Source organism: Bombina bombina, chromosome 2 (assembly GCF_027579735.1).
Source record: "Bombina bombina isolate aBomBom1 chromosome 2, aBomBom1.pri, whole genome shotgun sequence".
NCBI lineage: Eukaryota > Metazoa > Chordata > Amphibia > Anura > Bombinatoridae > Bombina > Bombina bombina.
This window is the reverse complement of record NC_069500.1, coordinates 33,016,216-33,033,591: the sequence shown is the minus strand read 5'-3', so window position 1 is coordinate 33,033,591 and position 17,376 is coordinate 33,016,216. Positions and strand designations below refer to the sequence as shown.

General features: G+C 43.9%; 1 protein-coding gene across 1 annotated transcript in view; it reads right to left on the bottom strand.

Moving 5' to 3' along the window:
- Window positions 1–17,376, bottom strand: part of LOC128648384 (von Willebrand factor A domain-containing protein 5A) — a 314,477-nt gene that overhangs the window by 8,331 nt on the left and 288,770 nt on the right. The window lies entirely within an intron of this gene.

Sequence of the window (17,376 nt, the reverse complement as noted above, 5' to 3'; positions counted from 1 at the left end):
GCACCAGGTCCTACTGAGCATGTGCAAGATTATATAATTATGTGAATTTTCTGATTTGCTGATAACTGTCAGATGTTTCCAAAATAAAATCTACTCATTTTCGTTTGCATTGTCTTTTTATTTTGCATTTGCTGATTATGCAATTTTGTTTTATTTAACGGTTCTGCTCAAGCAGCAACATTAATGTGAGAAAGTATTCCAGCATTGCATATGACCATAGCTCCTAGATTGCAACCACACATCAAAAAGCACATCTTGAATTTAATACATCTGCGTAATATCTGGCTCGTGGACTCCCACCATCATGAAATAAATTAATTTATCAGGCAAGCATAAGTTTATTTTCTTTCATCAGATGGTGAGAGCCCACAAGCCATCACAAGTGGGAAACAATGCCTAAGCCATGGAGTTCACATGAATAGGGGGACAAACAGTAAGGGCAGAATGTTACTATTCAGGCACTAGGTCCCGCAGAACTTTCCTGCCAAAGGCTGCCTCAGAAGAAGCACAGCAAAGTGATAAACTTAGAAAAAACATAATTTAAGCTTACCTGATAAATTTATTTCTCTTGTGGTGTATCCAGTCCACGGATCATCCATTACTTGTGGGATATTCTCCTTCCCAACAGGAAGCTGCAAGAGGATCACCCACAGCAGAGCTGTCTATATAGCTCCTCCTCTAACTGCCACCTCCAGTCATTCGACCGAAGACAAGCAAGAGAAAGGAGAAACCATAGGGTGCAGTGGTGACTGTAGTTTAAAAATAAAATATACCTGCCGTAAAATGACAGGGCGGGCCGTGGACTGGATACACCACAAGAGAAATAAATTTATCAGGTAAGCATAAATTATGTTTTCTCTTGTAAGGTGTATCCAGTCCACGGATCATCCATTACTTGTGGGATACCAATACCAAAGCTAGAGTAGACGGATGAAGGGAGGGACAAGGCAGGTACTTAAACGGAAGGTACCACTGCCTGTAAAACCTCTCATAAAAATAGCCTCCGAAGAAGCAAAAGTATCAAATTTATAAAACTTTGAAAAAGTATGAACCGAAGACCAAGTCGCCGCCTTGCAAATCTGTTCAACAGAAGCCTCATTTTTAAAAGCCCATGTGGAAGCCACAGCTCTAGTAGAATGAGCTGTAATCCTTTCAGGAGGCTGCTGGCCAGCAGTCTCATAAACTAAGCGTATTATACTTCTTAGCCAAAATGAAAGAGAAGTTGCCGAAGCCTTTTGGCCTTTCCTCTGTCCAGAGTAGACAACAAACAAAGCAGATGTTTGACGAAAGTCTTTAGTAGCTTGTAAATAAAACTTTAAAGCACGAACCACGTCAAGATTGCGTAAAAGACGTTCCTTCTTTGAAGAAGGATTAGGACACAATGAAGGAACAACAATCTCCTGATTGATATTCTTATTAGATACCACCTTAGGTAAAAACCCAGGTTTGGTACGCAGAACTACCTTATCTGCATGGAAGATCAGATAAGGGGAATCACACTGTAAGGCAGATAACTCGGAAACTCTACGAGCCGAGGAAATAGCTACCAAAAACAGAACTTTCCAAGATAAAAGCTTGATATCTATGGAATGAAGAGGTTCAAACGGAACCCCTTGGAGAACTTTAAGAACCAAATTTAAACTCCATGGCGGAGCAACTGGTTTAAACACAGGCTTGATTCTAACTAAAGCCTGACAAAACGCCTGAACGTCTGGAACATCCGCCAGACGCTTGTGCAAAAACAGAATTTATGCTTACCTGATAAATTACTTTCTCCAACGGTGTGTCCGGTCCACGGCGTCATCCTTACTCGTGGGATATTCTCCTCCCCAACAGGAAATGGCAAAGAGCCCAGCAAAGCTGGTCACATGATCCCTCCTAGGCTCCGCCTTCCCCAGTCATTCGACCGACGTAAAGGAGGAATATTTGCATAGGAGAAACCATATGATACCGTGGTGACTGTAGTTAAAGAAAATAAATTATCAGACCTGATTAAAAAACCAGGGCGGGCCGTGGACCGGACACACCGTTGGAGAAAGTAATTTATCAGGTAAACATAAATTCTGTTTTCTCCAACATAGGTGTGTCCGGTCCACGGCGTCATCCTTACTCGTGGGAACCAATACCAAAGCTTTAGGACACGGATGAAGGGAGGGAGCAAATCAGGTCACCTAGATGGAAGGCACCACGGCTTGCAAAACCTTTCTCCCAAAAATAGCCTCAGAAGAAGCAAAAGTATCAAACTTGTAAAATTTAGTAAAAGTGTGCAGTGAAGACCAAGTCGCTGCCTTACATATCTGATCAACAGAAGCCTCGTTCTTGAAGGCCCATGTGGAAGCCACAGCCCTAGTGGAATGAGCTGTGATTCTGTCAGGAGGCTGCCGTCCGGCAGTCTCGTAAGCCAATCTGATGATGCTTTTAATCCAAAAAGAGAGAGAGGTAGAAGTTGCTTTTTGACCTCTCCTTTTACCTGAATAAACAACAAACAAGGAAGATGTTTGTCTAAAATCCTTTGTAGCATCTAAATAGAATTTTAGAGCACGAACAACATCCAAATTGTGCAACAAACGTTCCTTCTTTGAAACTGGATTCGGACACAAAGAAGGCACGACTATCTCCTGGTTAATGTTTTTGTTAGAAACAACTTTCGGAAGAAAACCAGGTTTAGTACGTAAAACCACCTTATCTGCATGGAACACCAGATAAGGAGGAGAACACTGCAGAGCAGATAATTCTGAAACTCTTCTAGCAGAAGAAATTGCAACCAAAAACAAAACTTTCCAAGATAATAACTTAATATCAACGGAATGTAAGGGTTCAAACGGAACCCCCTGAAGAACTGAAAGAACTAAATTGAGACTCCAAGGAGGAGTCAAAGGTTTGTAAACAGGCTTGATTCTAACCAGAGCCTGAACAAAGGCTTGAACATCTGGCACAGCTGCCAGCTTTTTGTGAAGTAACACAGACAAGGCAGAAATCTGTCCCTTTAAGGAACTTGCAGATAATCCTTTCTCCAAACCTTCTTGAAGAAAGGATAGAAGCTTAGGAATTTTTACCTTGTCCCAAGGGAATCCTTTAGATTCACACCAACAGATATATTTTTTCCATATTTTGTGGTAAATTTTTCTAGTTACAGGCTTTCTGGCCTGAACAAGAGTATCAATGACAGAATCTGAGAATCCTCGCTTTGATAAGATCAAGCGTTCAATCTCCAAGCAGTCAGTTGGAGTGAGACCAGATTCGGATGTTCGAACGGACCTTGAACAAGAAGGTCTCGTCTCAAAGGTAGCTTCCATGGTGGAGCCGATGACATATTCACCAGGTCTGCATACCAAGTCCTGCGTGGCCACGCAGGAGCTATCAAGATCACCGATGCCCTCTCCTGATTGATCCTGGCTACCAGCCTGGGGATGAGAGGAAACGGCGGGAATACATAAGCTAGTTTGAAGGTCCAAGGTGCTACTAGTGCATCTACTAGAGTCGCCTTGGGATCCCTGGATCTGGACCCGTAGCAAGGAACCTTGAAGTTCTGACGAGAGGCCATCAGATCCAAGTCTGGAATGCCCCACAATTGAGTAATTTGGGCAAAGATTTCCGGATGGAGTTCCCACTCCCCCGGATGAAATGTCTGACGACTCAGAAAATCCGCTTCCCAATTTTCCACTCCTGGGATGTGGATTGCAGACAAGTGGCAGGAGTGAGTCTCCGCCCATTGAATGATTTTGGTCACTTCTTCCATCGCCAGGGAACTCCTTGTTCCCCCCTGATGGTTGATGTACGCAACAGTTGTCATGTTGTCTGATTGAAACCGTATGAACTTGGCCTTTGCTAGCTGAGGCCAAGCCTTGAGAGCATTGAATATCGCTCTCAGTTCCAGAATATTTATCGGTAGAAGAGATTCTTCCCGAGACCAAAGTCCCTGAGCTTTCAGGGGTCCCCAGACCGCGCCCCAGCCCACCAGACTGGCGTCGGTCGTGACAATGACCCACTCTGGTCTGCGGAAGCTCATCCCCTGTGACAGGTTGTCCAGGGACAGCCACCAACGGAGTGAATCTCTGGTCCTCTGATTTACTTGTATCGTCGGAGACAAGTCTGTATAGTCCCCATTCCACTGACTGAGCATGCACAGTTGTAATGGTCTTAGATGAATGCGCGCAAAAGGAACTATGTCCATTGCCGCTACCATCAAACCTATTACTTCCATGCACTGCGCTATGGAAGGAAGAGGAACAGAATGAAGTATTTGACAAGAGTTTAGAAGTTTTGTTTTTCTGGCCTCTGTCAGAAAAATCCTCATTTCTAAGGAGTCTATTATTGTTCCCAAGAAGGGAACCCTTGTTGACGGAGATAGAGAACTCTTTTCTACGTTCACTTTCCATCCGTGAGATCTGAGAAAGGCCAGGACAATGTCTGTGTGAGCCTTTGCTTGAGGAAGGGACGACGCTTGAATCAGAATGTCGTCCAAGTAAGGTACTACTGCAATGCCCCTTGGTCTTAGCACAGCTAGAAGGGACCCTAGTACCTTTGTGAAAATCCTTGGAGCAGTGGCTAATCCGAACGGAAGTGCCACAAACTGGTAATGCTTGTCCAGGAATGCGAACCTTAGGAACCGATGATGTTCCTTGTGGATAGGAATATGTAGATACGCATCCTTTAAATCCACCGTGGTCATGAATTGACCTTCCTGGATGGAAGGAAGAATTGTTCGAATGGTTTCCATTTTGAACGATGGAACCTTGAGAAACTTGTTTAGGATCTTGAGATCTAAGATTGGTCTGAACGTTCCCTCTTTTTTGGGAACTACGAACAGATTGGAGTAGAACCCCATCCCTTGTTCTCCTAATGGAACAGGATGAATCACTCCCATTTTTAACAGGTCTTCTACACAATGCAAGAATGCCTGTTTTTTTATGTGGTCTGAAGACAATTGAGACCTGTGGAACCTCCCCCTTGGGGGAAGCCCCTTGAATTCCAGAAGATAACCTTGGGAGACTATTTCTAGCGCCCAAGAATCCAGAACATCTCTTGCCCAAGCCTGAGTGAAGAGAGAGAGTCTGCCCCCCACCAGATCCGGTCCCGGATCGGGGGCCAACATCTCATGCTGTCTTGGTAGCAGTGGCAGGTTTCTTGGCCTGCTTTCCCTTGTTCCAGCCTTGCATTGGTCTCCAGGCTGGCTTGGCTTGAGAAGTATTACCCTCCTGCTTAGAGGACGAAGCACTTGGGGCTGGTCCGTTTCTGCGAAAGGGACGAAAATTAGGTTTATTTTTGGCCTTGAAAGACCTATCCTGAGGAAGGGCGTGGCCCTTGCCCCCAGTGATATCAGAGATAATCTCTTTCAAGTCAGGGCCAAACAGCGTTTTCCCCTTGAAAGGAATGTTAAGCAATTTGTTCTTGGAAGACGCATCCGCTGACCAAGATTTTAACCAAAGCGCTCTGCGCGCCACAATAGCAAACCCAGAATTTTTCGCCGCTAACCTAGCCAATTGCAAAGTGGCGTCTAGGGTGAAAGAATTAGCCAATTTGAGAGCACGAATTCTGTCCATAATCTCCTCATAAGAAGAAGAATTATTATTGATCGCCTTTTCTAGCTCATCGAACCAGAAACACGCGGCTGTAGTGACAGGAACAATGCATGAAATTGGTTGTAGAAGGTAACCTTGCTGAACAAACATCTTTTTAAGCAAACCTTCTAATTTTTTATCCATAGGATCTTTGAAAGCACAACTATCTTCTATGGGTATAGTGGTGCGTTTGTTTAGAGTAGAAACCGCCCCCTCGACCTTGGGGACTGTCTGCCATAAGTCCTTTCTGGGGTCGACCATAGGAAACAATTTTTTAAATATGGGGGGAGGGACGAAAGGTATACCGGGCCTTTCCCATTCTTTATTTACAATGTCCGCCACCCGCTTGGGTATAGGAAAAGCTTCGGGGGGCCCCGGGACCTCTAGGAACTTGTCCATTTTACATAGTTTCTCTGGAATGACCAAATTCTCACAATCATCCAGAGTGGATAACACCTCCTTAAGCAGAGCGCGGAGATGTTCCAACTTAAATTTAAATGTAATCACATCAGGTTCAGCTTGTTGAGAAATTTTCCCTGAATCTGAAATTTCTCCCTCAGACAAAACCTCCCTGGCCCCCTCAGACTGGTGTAGGGGCCCTTCAGAACCAATATCATCAGCGTCCTCATGCTCTTCAGTATTTTCTAAAACAGAGCAGTCGCGCTTTCGCTGATAAGTGGGCATTTTGGCTAAAATGTTTTTGATAGAATTATCCATTACAGCCGTTAATTGTTGCATAGTAAGGAGTATTGGCGCGCTAGATGTACTAGGGGCCTCCTGTGTGGGCAAGACTGGTGTAGACGAAGGAGGGGATGATGCAGTACCATGCTTACTCCCCTCACTTGAGGAATCATCTTGGGCATCATTTTCTCTAAATTTTGTGTCACATAAATCACATCTATTTAAATGAGAAGGAACCTTGGCTTCCCCACATTCAGAACACAGTCTATCTGGTAGTTCAGACATGTTAAACAGGCATAAACTTGATAACAAAGTACAAAAAACGTTTTAAAATAAAACCGTTACTGTCACTTTAAATTTTAAACTGAACACACTTTATTACTGCAATTGCGAAAAAGTATGAAGGAATTGTTCAAAATTCACCAAAATTTCACCACAGTGTCTTAAAGCCTTAAAAGTATTGCACACCAAATTTGGAAGCTTTAACCCTTAAAATAACGGAACCGGAGCCGTTTTTATATTTAACCCCTTTACAGTCCCTGGTATCTGCTTTGCTGAGACCCAACCAAGCCCAAAGGGGAATACGATACCAAATGACGCCTTCAGAAAGTCTTTTCTATGTATCAGAGCTCCTCACACATGCATCTGCATGTCATGCTTCTCAAAAACAAGTGCGCAATACAGGCGCGAAAATGAGACTCTGCCTATGATTAGGGAAAGCCCCTAGAGAATAAGGTGTCCAATACAGTGCCTGCCGGTTATTTTACAAAATTCCCAAGATTAAAATAATTCCTCAAGGCTATGGAGTATAAAATATGTTTATATATAAATCGATTTAGCCCAGAAAAAGTCTACAGTCTTAAAAAGCCCTTGTGAAGCCCTTTTTTTCTGTCTGTTATAAAAATGGCTTACTGGATCCCATAGGGAAAATGACAGCTTCCAGCATTACATCGTCTTGTTAGAATGTGTCATACCTCAAGCAGCAAAAGTCTGCTCACTGTTCCCCCAACTGAAGTTAATTCCTCTCAACAGTCCTGTGTGGAAACAGCCATCGATTTTAGTAACGGTTGCTAAAATCATTTTCCTCTTACAAACAGAAATCTTCTTCTCTTTTCTGTTTCAGAGTAAATAGTACATACCAGCACTATTTTAAAATAACAAACTCTTGATTGAATAATAAAAACTACAGTTAAACACTAAAAAACTCTAAGCCATCTCCGTGGAGATGTTGCCTGTACAACGGCAAAGAGAATGACTGGGGAAGGCGGAGCCTAGGAGGGATCATGTGACAAGCTTTGCTGGGCTCTTTGCCATTTCCTGTTGGGGAGGAGAATATCCCACGAGTAAGGATGACGCCGTGGACCGGACACACCTATGTTGGAGAAATAGCCTCTGAAGAAGCAAAAGTATCAAATTTGTAAAATTTGGCAAAAGTGTGCAGTGAAGACCAAGTCGCTGCCTTACATATCTGGTCAACAGAAGCCTCATTCTTGAAGGCCCATGTGGAAGCCACAGCCCTAGTGGAGTGAGCTGTGATTCTTTCAGGAGGCTGCCGTCCGGCAGTCTCATATGCCAAACGGATAATGCTTTTAAGCCAAAAAGAAAGAGAGGTAGAAGTTGCTTTTTGACCTCTCCTTTTACCAGAATAAACAACAAACAAAGAAGAAGTTTGTCTGAAATCTTTAGTGGCCTCTAAATAGAATTTTAGAGCACGGACTACGTCCAAATTGTGTAACAAACGTTCCTTCTTTGAAACTGGATTCGGGCACAAAGAAGGTACAACTATCTCCTGGTTAATATTCTTGTTGGAAACAACTTTCGGAAGAAAACCAGGCTTAGTACGCAAAACCACCTTATCTGCATGGAACACCAGATAGGGCGGAGAACACTGCAGAGCAGATAACTCAGAAACTCTTCTAGCAGAAGAAATTGCAACCAAAAACAGAACTTTCCAAGATAATAACTTAATATCTACGGAATGTAAGGGTTCAAACGGAACCCCTTGAAGAACTGAAAGAACTAGATTAAGACTCCAGGGAGGAGTCAAAGGTCTGTAAACAGGCTTGATTCTAACCAGAGCCTGAACAAACGCTTGAACGTCTGGCACAGCTGCCAGCCTTTTGTGAAGTAAAACAGATAACGCAGAAATCTGTCCCTTCAGAGAACTTGCAGATAATCCCTTCTCCAAACCCTCTTGTAGAAAGGATAAAATCCTAGGAATTTTAATCTTGTTCCATGGGAATCCTTTAGATTCACACCAATAGATATATTTTTTCCATATCTTATGGTAAATTTTTCTAGTTACAGGCTTTCTAGCCTGAATCAGAGTATCTATTACAGAATCTGAAAACCCACGCTTTGATAAAATCAAGCGTTCAATCTCCAAGCAGTCAGTTGGAGAGAGACCAGATTCGGATGTACGAATGGACCTTGAACAAGAAGGTCCTGTCTCAAAGGTAGCTTCCATGGTGGAGCCGATGACATATTCACCAGGTCTGCATACCAAGTCCTGCGTGGCCACGCAGGAGCTATCAAGATTACCGAAACCCTCTCCTGGTTGATCCTGGCTACCAGCCTGGGAATGAGAGGAAACGGTGGGAAAACATAAGCTAGGTTGAATGTCCAAGGTGCTACTAGTGCATCTACTAGAGTCGCCTTGGGATCCCTGGATCTGGACCCGTAACAAGAAACCTTGAAGTTCTGACGAGACGCCATCAGATCCATGTCTGGAATGCCCCATAATTGAGTTATTTGGGCAAAGATTTCCGGGTGGAGTTCCCACTCCCCCGGATGGAATGTCTGATGACTCAGAAAATCCGCTTCCCAATTTTCCACCCCTGGGATGTGGATTGCAGACAAGTGGCAGGAGTGATCCTCCGCCCATTGAATTATCTTGGTCACTTCCTCCATTGCCAGGGAACTTCTTGTTCCCCCCTGATGGTTGATATATGCAACTGTCGTCATGTTGTCTGATTGAAACCTTATGAATTTGGCCTTTGCTAGATGAGGCCAAGCTTTGAGAGCATTGAATATCGCTCTTAGTTCCAGAATGTTTATCGGGAGAAGAGATTCTTCCCGAGACCATAGCCCCTGAGCCTTCAGGGGTTCCCAGACCGCGCCCCAGCCCACCAGACTGGCGTCGGTCGTGACAATGACCCACTCTGGTCTGCGGAAGCTCATTCCCTGTGACAGATTGTCCGGGTTCAGCCACCAACGGAGTGAATCTCTGGTCCTTTGATCTACTTGAATCGTCGGAGACAAGTCTGTATAATCCCCATTCCACTGTTTGAGCATGCACAGTTGTAATGGTCTTAGATGAATTCGTGCAAAAGGAACTATGTCCATTGCTGCAACCATCAATCCTATTACTTCCATGCACTGCGCTATGGAAGGACGAAGAACAGAATGAAGAACCTGACAAGAGCTTAGAAGTTTTGATTTTCTGACCTCTGTCAGAAAAATTCTCATTTCTAAGGAGTCTATTATTGTTCCCAAGAAGGGAACTCTTGTCGACGGGGAAAGAGAGCTCTTTTCTATGTTTACTTTCCATCCGTGAGATCTGAGAAAGGCTAGGACGATGTCCGTATGAGCCTTTGCTTTTGACAGAGACGACGCTTGAATCAGGATGTCGTCCAAGTACGGTACTACTGCAATGCCCCTCGGTCTTAGAACCGCTAGAAGGGACCCTAGTACCTTTGTGAAAATTCTCGGAGCAGTGGCTAATCCGAAAGGAAGTGCCACAAACTGGTAATGCTTTTCCAGAAAAGCGAATCTTAGGAACTGATGATGTTCCTTGTGGATAGGAATATGGAGGTACGCATCCTTTAAATCCACCGTGGTCATAAATTGACCTTCCTGGATGGTAGGAAGGATCGTTCGAATGGTTTCCATTTTGAATGATGGAACCCTGAGAAATTTGTTTAGGATCTTGAGATCTAGAATTGGTCTGAACGTTCCCTCTTTTTTGGGAACTATGAACAGGTTGGAGTAAAATCCCATCCCTTGTTCTCTTATTGGAACTGGATGAATTACTCCCATCCTTAACAGGTCTTCTACACAATGTAAGAATGCCTGTCTTTTTATTTGGTTTGAAGATAATTGAGACCTGTGTAACCTTCCCCTTGGGGGTAGTTCATTGAATTCCAGGAGATAACCTTGAGAAACTATTTCTAGTGCCCAAGGATCCTGAACATCTCTTGCCCAGGCCTGAGCAAAGAGAGAAAGTCTGCCCCCCACCAGATCCGGTCCCGGATCGGGGGCCATCCCTTCATGCTGTTTTGGTAGCAGTGGCGGGCTTCTTGGCCTGCTTACCCGTGTTCCAGCCTTGCATCGGTCTCCAGGCTGGTTTGGGTTGAGAAGTATTACCCTCTTGCTTAGAGGATGTAGAAGCAGAGGCTGGTCCGTTTCTGCGAAAGGGACGAAAATTAGGCTTATTTCTAGCCTTAAAAGACCTATCCTGAGGAAGGGCGTGGCCCTTTCCCCCGGTGATGTCTGAAATAATCTCTTTCAAATCAGGACCAAACAGTGTTTTGCCCTTGAAAGGGATGTTAAGCAATTTTGTCTTGGAAGACACATCCGCTGACCAAGACTTTAGCCAGAGCGCTCTGCGCGCCACGATAGCAAACCCTGAATTTTTCGCCGCTAATCTCGCTAATTGTAAAGCGGCATCGAGAATAAAAGAGTTAACCAATTTGAGTGCATGAACTCTGTCCATAATCTCCTCATACGAAGATTCCTTATCGAGCGACTTTTCTAGTTCTTCGAACCAGAAACACGCTGCCGTAGTGACAGGAACAATGCATGAAATTGGTTGAAGAAGGTAACCTTGCTGAACAAACATTCTTTTAAGCAAACCCTCTAATTTTTTATCCATAGGATCTTTAAAAGCACAACTATCTTCTATGGGAATAGTAGTGCGTTTGTTTAGAGTAGAGACCGCCCCCTCGACCTTAGGGACTGTCTGCCATAAGTCCTTTCTGGGGTCGACTATAGGAAATAATTTCTTAAATATAGGGGGAGGCACAAAAGGTATGCCGGGCCTTTCCCATTCCTTGTTTACTATGTCCGCCACCCGCTTGGGTATAGGAAAAACATCGGGGGGCACCGGAACCTCTAGGAACTTGTCCATCTTACATAATTTCTCTGGAATGACCAAATTGTCACAATCATCCAGAGTAGATAATACCTCCTTAAGCAGTGCGCGGAGATGTTCTAATTTAAATTTAAATGTTACAACATCAGGTTCAGCTTGTTGAGAAATTTTCCCTGAATCTGAAATTTCTCCCTCAGACAAAACCTCCCTCCTGGCCCCTTCAGATTGGTGTGAGGGTATGTCAGAAACGTTATCATCAGCGTCCTCTTGCTCTTCAGTGTTTAAAACAGAGCAATCGCACTTTCTTTGATAAGTAGGCATTTTAGATAAAATATTTTTAATAGAATTATCCATAACAGCCGTTAATTGTTGCATAGTAATAAGTATTGGCGCACTAGATGTACTAGGGGCCTCTTGTGTGGGCAAAACTGGTGTAGACACAGAAGGGGGTGATGCAGTACCATGCTTACTCCCCTCATCTGAAGACTCATCTTGGGCACTATTATTATCTGTGGCATCATTGTCCCTACTTTGTTTGGACACCATGTCACAATTATCACATATATTTAAATGGGGAGACACATTGGCATTCATACATATAGAACATCGTTTATCTGATGGTTCAGACATGTTAAACAGGCTTAAACTTGTCAACAAAGCACAAAAAACGTTTTAAAATGAAACCGTTACTGTCACTTTAAATTTTAAACAGAACACACTTTATTACTGAAAATGCGAAAAAGTATGAAGCAATTGTTCAAAATTCACCAAAATTTCACCACAGTGTATTGCACACCAAATTTGGAAGCTTTAACCCTTAAAATAACGGAACCGGAGCCGTTTTTACATTTAACCCCTATACAGTCCCAGGAATCTGCTTTGCTGAGACCCAACCAAGCCCAGAGGGGAATACGATACCAAATGACGCCATCTATAAGCTTTTTCAGTGGATCCTAGCTCCTCACACATGCATCTGCATGCCTTGCCTTCCAAAAACAACTGCGCATTAGTGGCGCGAAAATGAGGCTCTGCCTATGACTAGAGAAGGCCCCCATCTGAAAAAGGTGTCCATACAGTGCCTGCCGTTTTTTAACAACAATCCCCAAGATTATAATAACTATAAAGCGCTATAATCTGTCAAATATGCTTAGCAAGCAATCGTTTTAGCCCAGAAAATCGTCTACCAGTTTATTAAGCCCTTATAAAGCCTTTATTCTTATACTTAATCTAAGAAAATGGCTTACCGGTCCCCATAGGGAAAATGACAGCCTTCCAGCATTAACAAGTCGTGTTAGAAATGTGGCCATCATACCTCAGGCAGAAAAGTCTGCCAACTGCTTCCCCCAACTGAAGTTACTTCATCTCAACAGTCCTGTGTGGAAACAGCAATCGATTTTAGTAACGTCTGCTAAAATCATCTTCCTCTCACAAACAGAAATCTTCTTCTCTTTTCTGTTTCAGAGTAAATAGTACATACCAGCACTATTTTAAAATAACAAACACTTGATTGAAGAATAAAACTACATTTAAACACCAAAAAACTCTTAGCCATCTCCGTGGAGATGTTGCCTGTGCAACGGCAAAGAGAATGACTGGGGTAGGCGGAGCCTAGGAGGGATCATGTGACCAGCTTTGCTGGGCTCTTTGCCATTTCCTGTTGGGGAAGAGAATATCCCACAAGTAAGGATGACGCCGTGGACCGGACACACCTATGTTGGAGAAAGAATAGACAGAGCAGAAATCTGTCCCTTCTTGGAGAAAAGATAATATCCTGGGAATCCTGATTTACTCCATGAGTAACCCTTGGATTCACACCAATAAAGATATTTACGCCATATCTTATGATAGATTTTCCTGGTGACAGGCTTTCGTGCCTGAATTAAGGTATCAATGACTGACTCGGAGAAGCCACGCTTTGATAAAATCAAGCGTTCAATCTCCAGGCAGTCAGTCTCAGAGAAATTAGATTTGGATGGTTGAAAGGACCCTGAAGTAGAAGGTCCTGTCTCAGAGGCAGAGTCCATGGTGGAAGGGATGACATGTCCACCAGATCTGCATACCAAGTCCTGCGTGGCCACGCAGGTGCTATCAAAATCACTGATGCTCTCTCCTGCTTGATTTTGGCAATCAGACGAGGGAGCAGAGGAAATGGTGGAAACACATAAGCCAGGTTGAAGGACCAAGGCGCTGCTAGAGCATCTATCAGCGTTGCCTTGGGATCCCTGGACCTGGATCCGTAACAAGGAAGTTTGATGTTCTGGCGAGACGCCATGAGATCCAGTTCTGGTTTGCCCCAACGTTGAACCAATTGTGCAAACACCTCCGGATGGAGTTCCCACTCCCCCGGATGAAAAGTCTGTCGACTTAGAAAATCCGCCTCCCAGTTCTCTACACCTGGGATATGGATAGCTGATAGGTGGCAAGAGTGAATCTCTGCCCAACGAATTATCTTTGAAACTTCCAACATCGCTAGGGAACTCCTTGTTCCACCTTGATGGTTGATGTAAGCCACAGTCGTGATGTTGTCCGACTGAAATCTGATGAACCTCATTGTCGCTAGGTGAGGCCAAGCCTGAAGAGCATTGAAAATCGCTCTTAGTTCCAGAATGTTTATTGGAAAGATGGTCTCCTCCAGAGTCCACGATCCCTGAGCCTTCAGGGAGTTCCAGACTGCCCCCCAGCCTAGAAGGCTGGCATCTGTCGTTACTATTGTCCAATCTGGCCTGCGGAAGGTCATACCTTTGGATAGATGGACCCGAGATAGCCACCAGAGAAGAGAATCCCTGGTCTCTTGATCCAGATTTAGTAGAGGGGACAAATCTGTGTAATCCCCATTCCACTGACTGAGCATGCAGAGTTGCAGCGGTCTGAGATGTGTCCATCGCCGCTACCATTAAGCCGATTACTTCCATACACTGAGCCACCGAAGGGCGAGAAGTAGAATAAAGAACACGGCAAGAATTTAGAAGTTTTGATAACCTGGTCTCTGTCAGGTAAATCCTCATTTCTACGGAATCTATCAGAGTTCCCAGAAAGGAAACTCTTGTGAGAGGGGATAGAGAACTCTTCTCTTCGTTCACTCTCCACCTGTGCGACCTTAGAAATGCCAGAACTTTGTCCGTATGAGACTTGGACATTTGACGCCTGTATCAGAATGTCGTCTAAATAAGGGGCCACTGCTATGCCCCGCGGCCTTAGGACCGCCAGAAGTGACCCCAGAACCTTCGTAAAGATTCTTGGAGCTGTAGCTAACCCAAAGGGAAGAGCTACAAACTGGTAATGCCTGTCCAGGAAGGCAAACCTGAGAAACCGATGATGATCTTTGTGTATCGGAATGTGAAGATAAGCATCCTTTAAATCCACTGTAGTCATGTATTGACCCTCCTGGATCATAGGTAGGATGGTACGAATAGTCTCCATCTTGAATGATGGGACACTGAGAAATTTGTTTAGGATCTTGAGATCTAAGATTGGTCTGAAGGTTCCCTCTTTTTTGGGAACCACAAACAGATTTGAATAGAAGTCTTGTCCCTGTTCCTCCTTTGGAACTGGGTGGATCACTCCCATAACTTGGAGGTCTTGAACACAATGTAAGAATGCCTCTCTCTTTATCTGGTTTGCAGATAATTGTGAAAGGTGAAATCTCCCTTTTGGAGGGGAAGCTTTGAAGTCCAGAAGATATCCACTGGGATATCCTGGACATCCCTGGGGGGGATCCTGGACATCTCTTGCCCAAACCTGGGCGAAGAGAGAAAAAGTCTGCCCCCTACTAGATCTGTTACCGGATCGGGGGCCAATCCTTCATGCTGTCTTAGAGGCAGCAGCAGGCTTTTTGGCCTGCTTACCTTTGTTCCAAGCCTGGTTAGGTCTCCAGACCGACTTGGACTGGGCAAAAGTTCCCTCTTGTTTTGTATAAGAGGAAGTTGATGCCGCGCTCGTCTTAAAGTTTCGAAAGGTACAAAAATTAGTCTGTTTGGCCCTTGATTTATTAGACCTGTCCTGAGGGAGGGCATGACCTTTTCCTCCCGTGATATCAGAAATGATCTCCTTCAAACCAGGCCCGAATAGGGCCTGCCCCTTGAAGGGAATATTAAGAAGCTTAGACTTTGAAGTAACGTCAGCTGACCATGATTTAAGCCATAGCACCCTACGCGCCTGAATAGCAAAACCAGAATTCTTAGCCGTTAGTTTAGTCAAATGAACAATGGCATCAGAAACAAATGAATTGGCTAGCTTAAGTGCTCTAAGCTTGTCAAGTATATCGTCCAATGGGGTCTCTATCTGTAAAGCCTCTTCCAGAGACTCAAACCAGAAGGCCGCAGCAGCAGTGACTGGGGCAATGCATGCAAGAGGTTGTAGAATAAAACCTTGTTGAATAAACATTTTCTTAAGGTAACCCTCTAACTTTTTATCCATTGGATCTAAGAAAGCACAACTGTCCTCGACGGGGATAGTAGTACGCTTAGCTAGGGTAGAAACTGCTCCCTCCACCTTAGGGACCGTTTGCCATAAGTCCCGTGTGGCGGCATCTATTGGAATAGGAGGGGGAGAGAACGGTACACCTGGTCTATTCCATTCCTTAGTAATAATTTCTGAAAACCTTTTAGGTATTGGAAAAACATCAGTGTAAACAGGCACTGCATAGTATTTATCCAATCTGCACAATTTCTCTGGCACTGCAATGGTGTCACAGTCATTCAGAGTAGCTAAAACCTCCCTGAGCAACACGCGGAGGTGTTCAAGCTTAAATTTAAATGTTGCCATATCAGAATCAGGTTGAATCATCTTCCCTGAGTCAGAAACATCACCCACAGAAAGAAGCTGTCCTTCCTCAGCTTCTGCATATTGTGAGGGGGTATCAGACATAGCTACTAAAGCGTCAGAGTGCTCTGTATTTCTTCTAACCCCAGAGCAGTCTCGCTTTCCTCGTAACCCAGGTAGTCTGGATAATATAGCTCACAGTGTATTATCCATGACTGCCGCCATGTCTTGTAAAGTAAACGCCATGGGCGCGCTGGATGTACTTGGCGCCTCTTAAGCGTGAGTCCCTTGAGCGGGAGTCAAAGGCTCTGACACGTGGGGCGAGTAAGTCGGCATAACTTCCCCCTTGTCAGATTCCTCTGGTGATAAATCTTTTAAAGACAGAATATGGTCTTTATAACTTAAAGTGAAATCAGTACATTTGGAACACATTCTAAGAGGGGGTTCCACCATGGCTTCTAAACATAATGAACAAGGAGTTTCCTCTATGTCAGACATGTTTAAACAGACTAGCAATGAGACCAGCAAGCTTGGAAAACACTTTACAGAAAGTTAACAAGCAAATAATAAAAACGGTACTGTGCCTTTAAGAAAAATAAAAAAGGTCCGAATTTGAAAAACAGTGAAAAAAAGCAGTAAATCAAACGAAATTTTTACAGTGTGTATAATAGGCTAACAGAGCATTGCACCCACTTGCAAATGGATGATTAACCCCTTAGTTTAAAAAATGGATCAAAAAAACGAAATAGACGTTTTTTAACAGTCACAACAAACTGCCACAGCTCTGCTGTGGCCCTACCTTGCCATACAAACGACTTTGGAAAGCACCAAAACCCTTCAGAGAGGTCCTAAGCATTCAGGGAACTCTTTCAAGGAAACTGGATGTCTCAGTCTGCAAAAGCTAATGCGCATTTAGGCGCGAAATTAGGCCCCTCCCACTCCTGTCTACACAGTGAGAGGCCTAGCAAAACTATCCCTAGGCAAATTTTAGCCAGCCATGTGGAAAAACTGGGCCCCAATAAAGTTTTATCACCAAAAAGCATATAAAAAACGTTTAAGCACTCCCAGCAAACGTCTTATATTTCAGTAATTTGAAAAAATAATAAGAGTGTTACCTCTAATAGTAAGCATGATACTAGTCGTTATTTAAGGTAAGCCTGATTACAGTGATTTAATAAGTCCGGTATCAACAGCATTTTCTAGCATATACATTTCTCTAGAAAAATTTAGACTGCACATACCTCATAGCAGGATACCCTGCACGCCATTCCCCAAGCTGAA